We start from the raw sequence: 14,333 nt of genomic DNA, 5'->3' as shown, positions 1-14,333 counted from the left end.
AAATAACTGTTTTAGACATAAAGTTTGTGTTATGCCTTATCATGCTTCAGCTAGCTCTTATTGTAACGTAATTATTTCTTCTTTTTGTAATTTTGTAATGATTAAAAACAAACTTACCAAATAATTATTACCAGAAAACCCTCAAAATTACCACATTTCATGTCTTTCATCTGATTGCATACCTACCTATCAATATGTTATCCATAACTCACCAATGAAAATGTAAAATGTTATTTATGGATCTACAACCAGTATTCTCTCTGTCGAAATTTTACTTTTGACCTCATTTTCAAAATGTCTGATATACACTCTCATCCTCAGCAATAACTTAATATATATATATATATATATATATCTCACTTTTTCTCTCCCCGCTCTCTTCCTCTCCCCCTTTCTCTATCTCACACTGTTCCTGGATCTTCTGTGCTGTCTGCACTATTATTCTCCCTACCTCTCTTCTATATTTCCCTCCAGCCTTATGATGATTGTGGAATAGATTTAAGCAACTGTTAGCTGTTAAGCGAATTTTATTAATTTGTATATAACGGTGTACACTGATTTATTTAGAAACTTCATTCACTGTGTGATATGATTTATGTTTGTATAAATATGTTTTTACACAATGTTAAAAATTCTGCTATTTAGCCAGCTGCCTGCAAGTGAATTTTCAATAAAACCATTACCGTTACCATTACCATCGGTGATAGAAATGAGTATTGATCATAATAACTTTAAACATTTGGGTGTAAAACGAGCAACTAGATATTGGTTGAAATATAGAAAATAATCCGAGTACCCCTGCCTTCATAAAATGTACAATTACGCCTCTGGTGATGATATACATTCAGTATATTTTCAGAGCTTCCGGCATTATCTTATTTCATTGATACGACAATGACATTGCAGAAATTATGTCTATAATATCTTGAGAACAGACAGAAGTCACTGTTTGCTGCTAAGGGTTAACGTTTAATAGTGTTTTTGTCTTTTTGCACGTAGGCCCAGGGTGACCAGATGTTCTTGGTTAATGAAACATGTTAACTACTCCGGGACGCCATTTTATTTCGTATTTAAACATGATAATGTTATAATCTGATAAAAGTGCATTTTCGTTCGCTCGTCAAGTTTCAGAAACTGAAATCTCGTTTTCGGGCAACGGAAATTTTTAACTCCAAGATTCCAGTATCGATGAATAATGTCCTCATCAGGGATTCGTAAAGGAGAAGGCTTGACATAGTTTGAAGGTAGATTTTCGCCACCGCCGGAAATAAACCTACAGTGGTCCTTATTATTTGTATTCAACCAATCATTAAAAACAGTTCACAATCACACTGATACATGTACAATTACAATAATTGTAATGAAAGGTTATGAATCCCTGAGAAGCAAAGCTAGTTAAAAGATCCATTAACATTTTATTCAATTAAATGAAATGATAAAACATATGTTTATATTTATGCTATTACAAAACAGTTTCAATATTTAATATTTTGCAAGCACACTCAGTCACACTCACTCACTCACACACAATGAAATGCACTTTAAAGCATATTCTAAAGAGAGAGAGAGAGAGAGAGAGAGAGAGAGAAAGAGAGAGAGAGAGAGAGAGAGAGAGAAGGAGAGGAGGAAAAGAGAAAGAATATTAAAAAGAAAAAGGGAATGAAAAAGAAGAAGAAGAAGTTGAAGCACATGAAAAATGCGAAACATGAAATGAAAATTACGGTTGTCATATCCAGTTTTACAAATTAATAAATAGTTCACTTTTGCACATAACTTTAAATCTTGACAAAGCTGAACTTGATCTTATGTCCTTGTTTAAATCATTTCATTTGCTTCTTCCCATATTTCGAAATAATTTCATTGCATGGGTTGTACGATCAGGGGGTTTGTGTTTGTACCGCAGTACTTGCAGTATATTTTTTACATGGGCGAAAATAAAAATTAGATTTCGCACTGTTTGGATGGGGCGGATCCAGGAATCCCCCGTCTGACCATGGCTTATGTAAAGCAGGGCTCCCACTTAGCCGAGTTGGAGCCTCGAGTTGTGGCGAGCTGGCGTAAGCTTGAACTCGCGTGAACTCGCTTGAAATTTACCAATTTGTATGGTATTTGCATGAATTATCATACGACGCATTATTGAGTTTCCTACGATGGATGTACGAGTCACACGAGCTTGGTAAGAGTTGCGATGACTTGTGTACGACTTGTACCGACCAACCAACGAGTTATCAAGATATTCTAACGAGTGATAAGAGTTTTCAACGATTCATATGCGATCAAGGAGCGGGAAATGCATCACTTTGGCCAGGGGCGGCCAAGCGACCTCCGAAGTTGGAGGGGGAGGGGGCACCAAAAAAAAAGAGCACCTTCAAAGGGAAATCTCAAAGCAAAAATATACAATGTTTTAGACATTGCTATATACCCTTACATTGTGATTACATTATCAGGGATGAGTTCAAATTTTGTTTCACCTTGTACACAGTAAAATATATTGTTTAAGCATCATACTTTGCAGTTGAGTGTAATAGTCCTCTAATTTATTTGCGACCGAGCGACTGGAGCGAGGAGATCTTTTAAAGATTTGTGAGGTCGGAGTGCGAAAAAAATACATCTTATAAAGAGCAAAAAACCCAATCCTGATTATGCAGATTTTGTTTACAACGGAAGACTGAAAAGACCTTTGATAAGTAACATAGGCATATCATATATAAATGCGAGCGAGCTTTAGGAGGAGGTGCTGTTTTGTTTTGTTTTTTGTGTGCCTCTAATGAGGTGTTTATTTACGTTCAAACATCAAAATAAAATTGTGAGAACAAATACAATTGACGCATAATGTTATCAATAGAAATCACATATTTTTTCTCAACTGTACAATATTTTGCTACTTTTCATCTAAAGTGCTTGTAACAGTTTCTTTGGCAACCTCTGGTCTGGCTTTTTAAGCTCCTGATTTACAACAATTATATTTTTGATTTCTCTTTCAAATACGTATCTTATTTTGAAACGGTTTATTCCGGATGACTAACATTTTATATATACACCAGAATGCGATCGTTGTTACAACGTCTATCTCTCTGTCAATATTAATCTTAAGTAAACAAGAGATATCCAATATCAAAAGTGTACTTCACAACATGTTTGATATAATTAAAGAAATTCTTATTCTGTTCATATTCGATAATGTTCACACTTTGTCCTCTATGACATGACAATGGGGACAGTATCTGTCGTCTGCTAATCCCCATTTGTAAAGATTGTTTCTAACAGGAAGTATATTGTACAGCAATTTAAAATTGAACTCCCTTATGTGATGTTCTCTTGTATAAGTTAAATTCCTTTTGAACACGGAAGACCAGTCAATATTTCGTTGTAGTATATTTTCCCAAAAAGACAACATCTGTTGTTGTTGCATGTATGTTTAAAAGATATCAGATTGTAGAAACGTTTGCTGCTTACGTCACGGATAGGTAAGGATACTCTTCCAAATTTAAATTAAGGAATTCCAAGAGGGTGAGTATTATATACTGGTTCAATTTCTTCCTTGGTGAGATCATTGAACCATATCTTTGGAATAGCTTTCTTCAATTTTGTATAATCAAACAAAAGATTTTGCTTGCTTTTTTTTTTATTTCAAGGCGTACTGACAGGTCTTTAATAGAAAAAAAAATGTCTTTCTTCAAAGAGGTCATTTAGATAAATTATTCCACAACCAGACCAATCTGCGTAAAACAAAGACTTCGTATTAAAAACGATATCCTTGTTATGCTATACTATCTGCCTGTAAAAAAAAAAAGTATCTTGTACAAAATAATTTTCACTACAAGTAAAAACTTTCATATAAATCCAGGCTTGTAATATTTTTAGAAAGAAATCAGGGAGTTGCGATTTTTGGACATCGAATAATTTATGGTCATAGTTACAATTTAACAGAAGACTTACGCCACCGAGCAAATCAAACCAATAATTACACATATCCTTCCATGGACCTTTACTGTCATCCAATAATCGAAAAATTCAGTATCTGTTTCCCAGTATTAACCATACGTAACCCCCTTGGCTATAATCTTGAGTAAGGATGGATCTTTTTACCTTGTCGATTTTGGATTTCCAAATAAAATTGAAAACTAATGTATTCAATTTCTGCAGACATATTGGTGGAATCGTGTCTACCATCATTAAATGAAATGGAGGAGGTGCTGTTAGTCGCTCGAACTTAGGGGCGCGTTTAATAATGAGATGAAAAGGGGAAACTTATCATAAAAGAAAAGGAGCTCGTTTCAAAGTGCAAAAAGTAATTATCAGAGGTGAAAATTGGCTCTTCTTACACCTTCTAAAGGAGATGCTAACCAGGGATAAAAAGGGCGCTTATGAGAATAGGAAATTGGCATTTTTTGACGGAAAAGGGGCCCCCATCTGATTATGATAGGGGCATTTATAAGAGGCGAAAAGGGGCATTTATAAAAAGAGGATAGGTCCCTTATTAGAAAGGGAAAAGGGAACATGTGAAAATAAAAGGTTCGCGTTTCCGAGTGAAAGAGGTAGTTATTAACAGGGGAAAGGGGCACTTCTTACAAAGGAAAAGGGGCACTTGTCAAAATAAAAGAGGCACACCTCAGATTTGAATAAGGCAAATTATTAAAGGTGAAGGGGGCACTTATCAAAAGTGAAAATGGACACGTATTGCAAAGGAAAACGGGAACTTGTCGAAGGAAAAGGGGCAACTGTCAAAATAAAAGGGGCAATCATAAGAGGTGAAAAGGGGTAGGGGCATTTCTACAAATTAATAGTGGCACTTCTCAAAGATAAAGGGGCACTTTTCCTATGTAAAAAGGGGCACATTACGAGTAATTGAAAAAAATGGGAGCACTGTCCCCCCCTGCCCCCTCCCTGCTCCTCTGCCCCCCCCCTCGAGAGGGCTGCCTCTGATATTGGCGCTCTCCAAAAAAAGATGGATGCCAGAAGCGTATTTGCTCGATATGTTGGAACATGGACCTATTGCGGATGGACATTCAACGTGATTCTTTCTTTGATCCAATGATTAGTCGCCGCCTTCTGATTATGTGCATCTTAATGAGAACATTCAGCTGTTTTAACAATAACGACTGCGTAAGCATTTTCGGTCATTGACAAAGGAGCAGTTTCCCTCTCTTGGGTTTTGTTTGGATGGTGTGCTCTGTAAGAGTGTGTATTAAAATGATAGCATCCCCAATGGGGAGCAGCAAAATTGAAAAGCAGACGATTTTGGTGATATGAAATGTTATTGCCGATTCGCAAACTTTCGCACACACCTATGACCTTATAAAACAATTAGAAGGTCATGGTCTGTATCAGCCCTGTGCGTTGTAACTCTGGGATATTATGAGGAAATAGGGGGAAACGGGATTCTAAATCACAACCACACAATCCAAAAATAACCTCTTTCTGGTAATATTAACATATTTTTCAAAATAAAATACATGTACAGTACACGGAACAACAATTTCCGATTATAAGCCAGAACTGCACATCGATTTTCCATGATTTAGGCGAGTAATTATCTTCTGCGCATGTAGATTAACATGTGTAAAATCACTATCTTGATTCTGTCCCGGCTTTTTGCCGGCGACGATGATGAGACCAAAGTGAAGAAACATGTACGGAATGTTATTGAGACGACATGGACGGAGACAATCACAATGAATTCGTTAAGAAAACGATGAATGTCCATTCGTAATACGTCAATGGTTGGAGGAAGAACAGGCCTAGATCCTCTGCACAGTTATTGTAGGCCAGCTGACGTATCAATCATGGTGCGCTCGTAATGCTCGGTATGCTCGCCCTGCACTCTGCTCATGCTCATACGAAACTCACCTGAAGTCCCCGTACTCGATCTAAACTCGCGTTAATATCGTAGGCAACTCGGCATGACTCGCAGCACGATCGTCGTGCTCGTACTCCACTCTTGGAAACTCGAATAGCACTCGCGTATACTTGAAGGAGGTGAGTTGCTACGTGCAGTGCAAGCTTGTTACGACTAATGCGAGTATATTACGAGTGTAAGCGAGTTCACCTCCAGTTACAACGTGTCAGTGAAAATTTTGAACATGTTCAAAATTCTGGAACTGCTCGCGACTTCGAGGAGAGGCGTGGAATGTTGTAAAAAGTTATGCCTATAGCCATACCGAGTTGTCGCGGGTTATCCCGAGTTACAAGAAGAGTTATTCGCGAGTATTACGAGTGCCTCTTTGAGGCAACTCATCACAACTCGCCATTACTCGCCAATACAACTCGGCTAAGTGGGAGCCCTGCTATAAGACGAGCATCACCAGGAAAAGAAAGATAATTCTGTAGGTATTGTACGAAAGAATGCAATTCTTTTGTGCTGAGTTGGGGGAAGTAACATACTACTGTCTTTTGTTAGCTCACTAATGATTGACAGATGATGTCACAAGATGAATGAGATCTGGAGCATTTTTTAGTGTGGCGTTAGCAGATCTGAGACAATTACACTGTTGGTCATAATGGTGGAATAATTGTTGTTTACCCCAATATGGAATGATTTTGAAAATTATTTATTCCTAATGGATCTAGATAATAGTATACATTCTCAGATTTTATTGAATAATAATTTGCGAATTTTTGTTTTGCGTAACTGCTAAAGCATGTGGGTGCTACTATGATTATCAACTAGGGGACCTACGTCCTTAAGTCATAACTGACAGTAATGCCGCACAAAAGGGCACTTACTGCACATCAACACGGTTTTGATCCTGGGGCCATACCTTGTATCATAATGCATGGCCGTACAGAGGAATTTTTGGTGTTGGGGACCGGGGGAAAATGCAATAAATTATTGTAATTTATCGCATTTTCTTAGTTTTTTGGTATTTGTGAGGGCTGCCCCCTACCATAACCCCCGCTGCGCACAGTCATGATTCAGTGGCAAAGCAATGGCCTCGTAACTGTGAGGCCCCAGGATCAAAACCGTGTCGATGTGCTATATTAGTGCCCTTTTGTGGGGCATTAATCCACTATTAGTCAACTATAACTTTAGGACGTAGGTCCCCTAGTTTCTAAGCATAATAGCACCCACATGCTTGAGCAGTCACGCAACACAAACACTCGCAAGTTATTATTCAATAAAATCTGAGAATGTATACTATTATTTAGGAATCTATTAGGTATATCATTGTCAAAATCATTCATTAAATTAAATATTTCAAAAAATATTCCACCATTATGGTCAACAGTGTATTTCGATGTTTGAATAACAAAATATAAGTTGTATGCAGCCCTGCACATCAACATAAATCAACTAATATTTTGATGTCACCCGACCTTACACAAAATATTTCTAATTGACATGTTCTTTCTCAATTTGTCTCGATCTTTAGTTGGACATGCACGCAGACGCTTTACCGACTGCAGTTAACTCGCTAGCCTCGATCCTGTTCCCACATTCCTATCATTATCCTCTTCCTTTACATTACACCCCCTCTCCCTTTATCTGATCGATGTATGTCGCCTAACAGGCTGACGTGTTTGTTATTGCTCTCCAAGTTGCATGTTATTTTTATTGGATTTCTGTACTTGTGTGGATATAATGCATACTATCTTGTTGTATTATGTGCAGGGATATTTTAGAGCCGGTTCTGTGCGGTAATATGCTGTATTTATTTAGATATTTGATGTAACATTTTGTATACCATTTGTGCTACCTGTATTAAGCAGGCCATTTTGTCCATGTTATAGTGTACAGTCTAGTGTAGACAACTTTCACTATTCATGTTCACTCAGCTGTAAGGGCTGTATGTACAATACAATGGATACACTTCACGTGTGCTTTTGTGTGATACTTATACTGTCTGTATGTGATTCAAGTACATGTTCACAAATGCGTGAACCTGTGAAGAGGACTGGTACAGAGAGTATAGGTAAGTCGAGTGAATGTAAGTATTCAAAGTATTCAAAGTGTAGAATATTATATTACTGTAATTCTACGGCAACATTTCAACTGTGTTTGTTAGTATCCGGTGACATAAATCCAAATCCTGGACCAGAATATGGTGATCATTCGTCGAAAAACCCGAGTGCATCAGCGAGTCAACAGAGACTGTGCATCAAGTATGACCGGTCCTCTCTCCTACTGTCTAATCCTGCCTGGTCACATCTACCCCTAGTGACTATTGATCATAATCTTGATAGACTTATATACAGAACATCAAGAAACAGGGGGGTGGTGAATGAAGATACATGGAGTAACATCAGAGAGTTCGGCATTCAAGCAAGGCAACGAGGGACAAGGGGTGGACAGAGGAAACAAAGGAATATTGGGATAATGCCATCTCAGCAGAGTCATCAGGTGACCCTACGTGGTCAGAGGGGAGTCAACACTAACAATCTCCAGTATATCAAGACTGTGGATTTGAGCACAAACGTGTCCATGCACCTTTTGAACACTCGATCTATTCGCAACAAAACTGTAGGAATCTATGACTATACTATTGATGAAGATGTGGATATCTTAGTCATCACAGAGACATGGTTGTCTGAGGATGACCCAGTAGTCATTCAAGAACTTAAACCTTCTGGATACTCCTTCATGAACATTGCACGTGGTAATGATCCTCATGGTGGCATTGGGATTTTGCATAAGACACATCTGAACTTGAGACTGATGAAATCGGACTCTCCATCAGTAACATTTGAGTCAGCGCATGTGGTTGATGAGAGTAAGGGTCTTCACATATTTGCTATATATAGACCACCTCCATCTGCAGTGAATGGCTTCACTGCGAAAGCTTTTCTTGATGAAATTGATGAGTTCTTCGGGAGATGCGCCATGCTTAGTGGTCACACTATTATCGTTGGTGACTTCAATGTCCACGTGGATCAACCAGATCTTCCAGTCAGCCGGCAGTTCCTTGATCTCATCCGTGCCTCAGGATTCCAACAACATATTACGCTTCCAACTCATCAGCATGGACATACCCTTGACTTGGTGATTACGCGTTGTGCAGACAACATCTTGCATAACTGTATGGTTCTTGATAAAGGCATATCAGACCACTATGTCATTAGCTGTGACTTAAATCTACAGAAGTCGGATGCTAAGAGAACTCTTATTACGTCAAGGAACTATCGCTTGATCAATCAAGAGAGTTTTGGTAATGAACTTGTTGCGGTTTTACAGAGTATATCACAATGTGGTGATGTTAATGAACAGGTTGAATTCATCAACAAGGCTATCTGTGATGTTCTTGATCGACATTGTCCGGTTTCTGTTCGGATGAAAAGAGATAGACCATGTGGACCGTGGTATGATGATAATATCCACCTGCTCAAGAGAAAGAAGAGGAAATCTGAAAGGAAATGGAGAAAATCAAATCTAAGAGCTGATCGTGACATTTTTGTTTGTCATAAGGATGAACTTAACGCTGCTATAGTGAAATCAAAGAGTAGCTATTTTACTAATCTGCTGCTTGAAGCTAACTGTAAAACTATGTATGCTACTTTACATTTACTTCTTGGTTCATCTAAGAAGGTCCTCCCTTATTGTGATGATCAGACAGATCTAGCAAACAAATTTGCAGGGTTTTTTGATGATAAAATCTCTAAGATTAGGACTGTTCTAGATGAAAGGGAGCAGGGTCTTCAAACTTCTGGTATCGTTCAGTCCATGGATAAACATCAATGTGAGACTGGTTTCTCCACGTTTGTTGATGTCTCTCCATCAGATATTAAAATGATTATTTCTAAATCAGCGAATAAATTTTGTTCCCTGGACCCAATGCCAACGTGGCTTGTTAAGGACAATATTGAAGTATTGGTTTCCCCATTTGTTTCATTAATTAATTCATCTTTGAGGAGTGGTGTGTTCCCTGACAAGTTTAAAGACGCTATTATATCACCCTGTCTCAAGAAATCAACTTTGGACTCTCTAGTTTTGGCAAACTATAGACCTGTGTCTAATCTTGCATTTCTTTCTAAAGTGCTCGAGACTATTGTATCGAAACAGTTAGTTAAACATCTGGACCGTTGTGATCTGCATGAAGTGTTACAATCTGCATATAAAGCAAATCATAGTACAGAGTCGGCATTACTCCGAGTCAAGCATGATCTTCTCTTAGCAATTGATAAGAGAGAAGGTGTAATAATGGTCATGCTTGACTTGAAGTCTGCCTTCGATACCATTGATCATTCAGTGTTGTTGCGTCGCTTGCACTCAGATTTCCTTTTGTCTGGTACCGTACTCGACTGGTTTCAATCATACTTAGAGGGTCGATCATTTGCAGTATCCATTGGTAATCATTTGTCTCATAAACTTAGTTTGAAATATGGTGTTCCTCAAGGTTCTGTATTGGGGCCTCTATTATTTACGATGTACTTGAGACCACTTGGTGATATCTTGAGGAATAACGGTGTTGAATTTCATTTATATGCTGACGATGTTCAGTTGTATTATTCATTTAACCCCAAATCTTCAAGTAGTTTCCAGAATGCAATATTATTGATAGAGAAATGTGTTAGTGAAGTTAATGTATGGATGATAAAGAACAAATTACTCATGAATGAACAAAAAACAGAGTCTCTTTTAATTATTTCTTCTAGACTTAGACATTATTTACCTGATCATGTTCATTTGTTACTTGGCGATGCTTTTGTTGAGCCCTCTGAATCAGTCAGAACTCTAGGTGTTGTTCTTGACTCTTCTTTGACCATGTCTCAACAGGTTACTTCACTATGTAAGTCTTTAAATTTTCATTTATATAACATATCTAGGGTCAGAAGGATGCTAACTGATGAGGCATGCCATCATGCTATTCGCTCTCTTGTTTTAAGCCGTCTTGATAATGCCAATTCCCTCTTGATTAATATAAATGTTTCTGATATCGATAGACTTCAACGAATCCAGAATCGTGCAGCCCGTATTATTTCAAATGCAAGAAAATATGATCATGTGTCTCCCTTGTTAAAACAACTACACTGGTTACCTGTTCATAAGAGAATAATCTATAAAGTTTCACTATTTGTTTATAAATCCATGTATAACCTTATCCCATCCTATATTTCTAGTCTGTTTTGTCCCATCCAGCAATCAAGATATCCATTACGTTCAAGGTCAGACCCCCTTCTTCTGCAAATCCCCCGCATCAATTCAAAGAAGGGTCAACAAAATATAATTTTTTCTGGTCCCACTATTTGGAATAGTCTCCCTTTAAGCATTCGTTCTTGCACCTCAGTCGCATTATTTAAGAAACATTTAAAAACCCATTTGTTTTCTTTGTAATTGTCATCTTTTTTTTGGAGTGTAATGCACTTGGAGAGTATATAACTATTATGTTTGTATTTTAAAATGTAAAGCGCCTTGAGCATGTTCATGTAAAGGCGCTCAATAAATACCAATATGTATGTATGTATGTATGTATCTGTCATCCATTCTCCTTTGACCCCCCTTTATTCCTCTTTCTTCTCTATCTGTTTCGGGGGATTGCTAGGCAGGTGCCCCTAGTTACCGGCCCCCATGCATAGATACACCACTTGCGGTATTTAAAGGCCCTACATTCTTTTGTGTTTTTGATAACCACGTATGGGCTGTACGACCAATATGACTGTGAGAATAACTTAAATTATGCACTGTAAGCCGTGCTTCATGCATCATGCATCATGCTTCTGCGGTGATGCAAGATATTGACCTGCAAATACATCAATCTCCCCCCAAAAGGCGTATCATATAGTGAAATTGTGATGTAATAATTGTGTTAATGATTTCAGTGTAGGGGTATGTTTATGGTGGGTTGTAAGGCCGAAAAGCCTTACATTATTTTAGCCTAATGTGGGAAATAGTAATGATGCAGTTTTGTCATTATGATAAAGAAAATGAAACGGGGAATCTTCGAAATCGAAGCCCCAAGAATTGTTGTAAGCATTAAGCTATCATGGGCAGGGCCATTCTCGAGGAGGGGTGTTTGGTACGCCTATTAAAATTTTGTCGGCACATTAGGAATTTGTATAGTTATGTCGGAAAATCTCATAGCTCTCTTCTTCAACTCGTAATATTTAAATGTCTGCAGCCGAAGATGAAAGACGACTTGTTTTCCCTTTCACTTTGCTTGCCTTTACCACTTTTTGGAGCCTACCGGCCTAAGTTCATAGTTCATAGTTCATTTTATTTCTTCTTTCACAAACATTTGTACATAGAATTTCAAATAAAGTAACTGGAACAGCAGATTATCAATATAACAAACATAATTTGAAGTGCAATAGATATGTTCAACATAGAACTCTTGTTATTAAATAAAGAAATTCTATAAAAAGTTACTTATGTAAGATGACACCGAAGTTGCGATATGGCCCTTTTGGTTTTAAGCGGATGAAAAAAGTGGGGGGGGGGGGGGGAGAGAGTTCATGACCCACTTGTGCCCACTGGCCTGGGGCGGCGATTTCTTTTTCATGACCGGGGGGGGGGGGCGAAATGCGAGGGACGAGGGAGCAGTGGCGTAATGAGTGGAAACGTTTGGGGGCAGAAAAAAAAATCCGCATCACCACCACTTTCACATGTTACGCAGGCCCTAGGAACGTTTGTCAAATGGGGGGGGGGGGGGATAAAGTATTTACGATCAGGTAAAGCAAAGAGAGCGAAGCAAGTGGAGCGTAAAATGGCGTGGGGTCCAGGGGCAAAGCCCCGGCGGGGGTCAAGTGTGGAGCCCCATGAAGCTCAGGGGTTTTAGGCATTTAATTACGGTCAGATGAGCATCCAGGGGCCGCCTTAGGGCCCTTGGTGGGGTCTAGGGGGCAGAGCCCCCGGAAGCTCGGGGAAAAATCATGCCATTTCAGCAACATTTGTAAATAACGTTCTGGTATCGAATTAGAAATAAACCATGTTTGATATTTTTGTATTTCTTGTATTTTTTGTATTTTTTGTATTTTTTTTTTTGGGGGGGGGGGGGGGAACTGCCCCCAAGCCCCCCCCCCCATCAGTACGCAAGTGCAAGTGAGCATAGTAGTCAGGTGGCTTAGCGAAATTATCGTTACACGGCGGACAAAAGCGCCATTTTTGGTACAGGGCTTCCTTTCGACCTACTGAACGATATTAGCCTAGGAGCCCTCGGCAAAAAATTAATTTAAAGGTGTGGGGGGCGGGGGCGGCATTCCGGAGCCCCTTAATAAAATATAAGTTAAAATAACATTGATCTGTTGTTGTACGAATGTAATTTTTGGTACAGGGCTTTTTAGAACCATCTGAACGATGTTAGGGTTGCAGCCCCTTCAAAAAAAAAATATATAGGTGTATTTTTGGGGGCCGGGGCGTCGTACCGGAGCCCCCATATTATATATTCTGTAAGATCACATTGGTTTGTGATTATACGACAGCCTGTTTTTGTACAGGGCTTCCCAAGGACTTACTGAAAGATAGTAGGGTAGGACCCCCTGGCAACAATTTCATATAAGGGTGTAGGGGCGGGGGCGCCATCCCGGAGCCCCCCAAATACTATAAAGGTTAAAAAAAAAAAAAAAATCTTGCACAAATGCAATTTCTGGTACAGGGCTTTTTTTTGACCTACTAAACGATGTTAGGGTTGGAGCCGCCAACAAAACATTTATATAGGTGTATTTTGGGGGCGGGGGCGCCGTACCAGAGCCCCCGTGTTAGATATCATGAAAGATCACATTGGTTTGTGGTTATATGACAGCCTTTTATGGTACAGGGCTCTCTTATGACCTACTGAATGATATTAAGGAAGGAGCCCCCGGCAAAACAATCGCATAAGTGTGAAGAAGGTCGGGGCGTTGTTTCGGAGCCCCCGTGTTGATTTTGTTAAACCTTAATAATTTGCATACTCTGGGGGTAGAATGTTGCCAGTCGCCAGTAATAAGTCTTAACAACAGAACACGCTCATGTCAGGTGGCTAAGTGTTACTATCAACTAATCATAGCCTAGGAGCCTTTCAGAATTTTTGAAAAAAATCATGTAAAACACAGAATTCCAAGTTAGCTGACATTTGTGACATAATTCCACTCATTCCTGAGAATCATAAAAAGTTTTAAATGGTTACGAAATATATGTATAGAGGCCACTGATCAAATTCAATTCAAGTTTGGATAAATTGCAATACTACAAGTGGACCTAGCTACAAGCAGTTTCACCAAAGTAATCATTGAAATGTGTGACTCTTGGATAATTGGACATTATAAAAATAACAAAACATTTTTAATTATTATATATACCGTTTTTATTCAACTTTCAATAACAATCCACCCTCTTCAGGGGCGGATCCCGGAATGTTTTAAGAAGGCGGGAGGAGAGGGTTCAGGCCCAATAGATTTTTGTTCACAAAAGAAATGAAATAAAT

The sequence above is a fragment of the Strongylocentrotus purpuratus genome, unplaced genomic scaffold (assembly GCF_000002235.5).
Source record: "Strongylocentrotus purpuratus isolate Spur 01 unplaced genomic scaffold, Spur_5.0 spur5_scaffold_3, whole genome shotgun sequence".
NCBI classification, from domain to species: domain Eukaryota; kingdom Metazoa; phylum Echinodermata; class Echinoidea; order Camarodonta; family Strongylocentrotidae; genus Strongylocentrotus; species Strongylocentrotus purpuratus.
The sequence above is the reverse complement of the archived record's forward strand: the minus strand, read 5'-3'. Positions refer to the sequence as shown.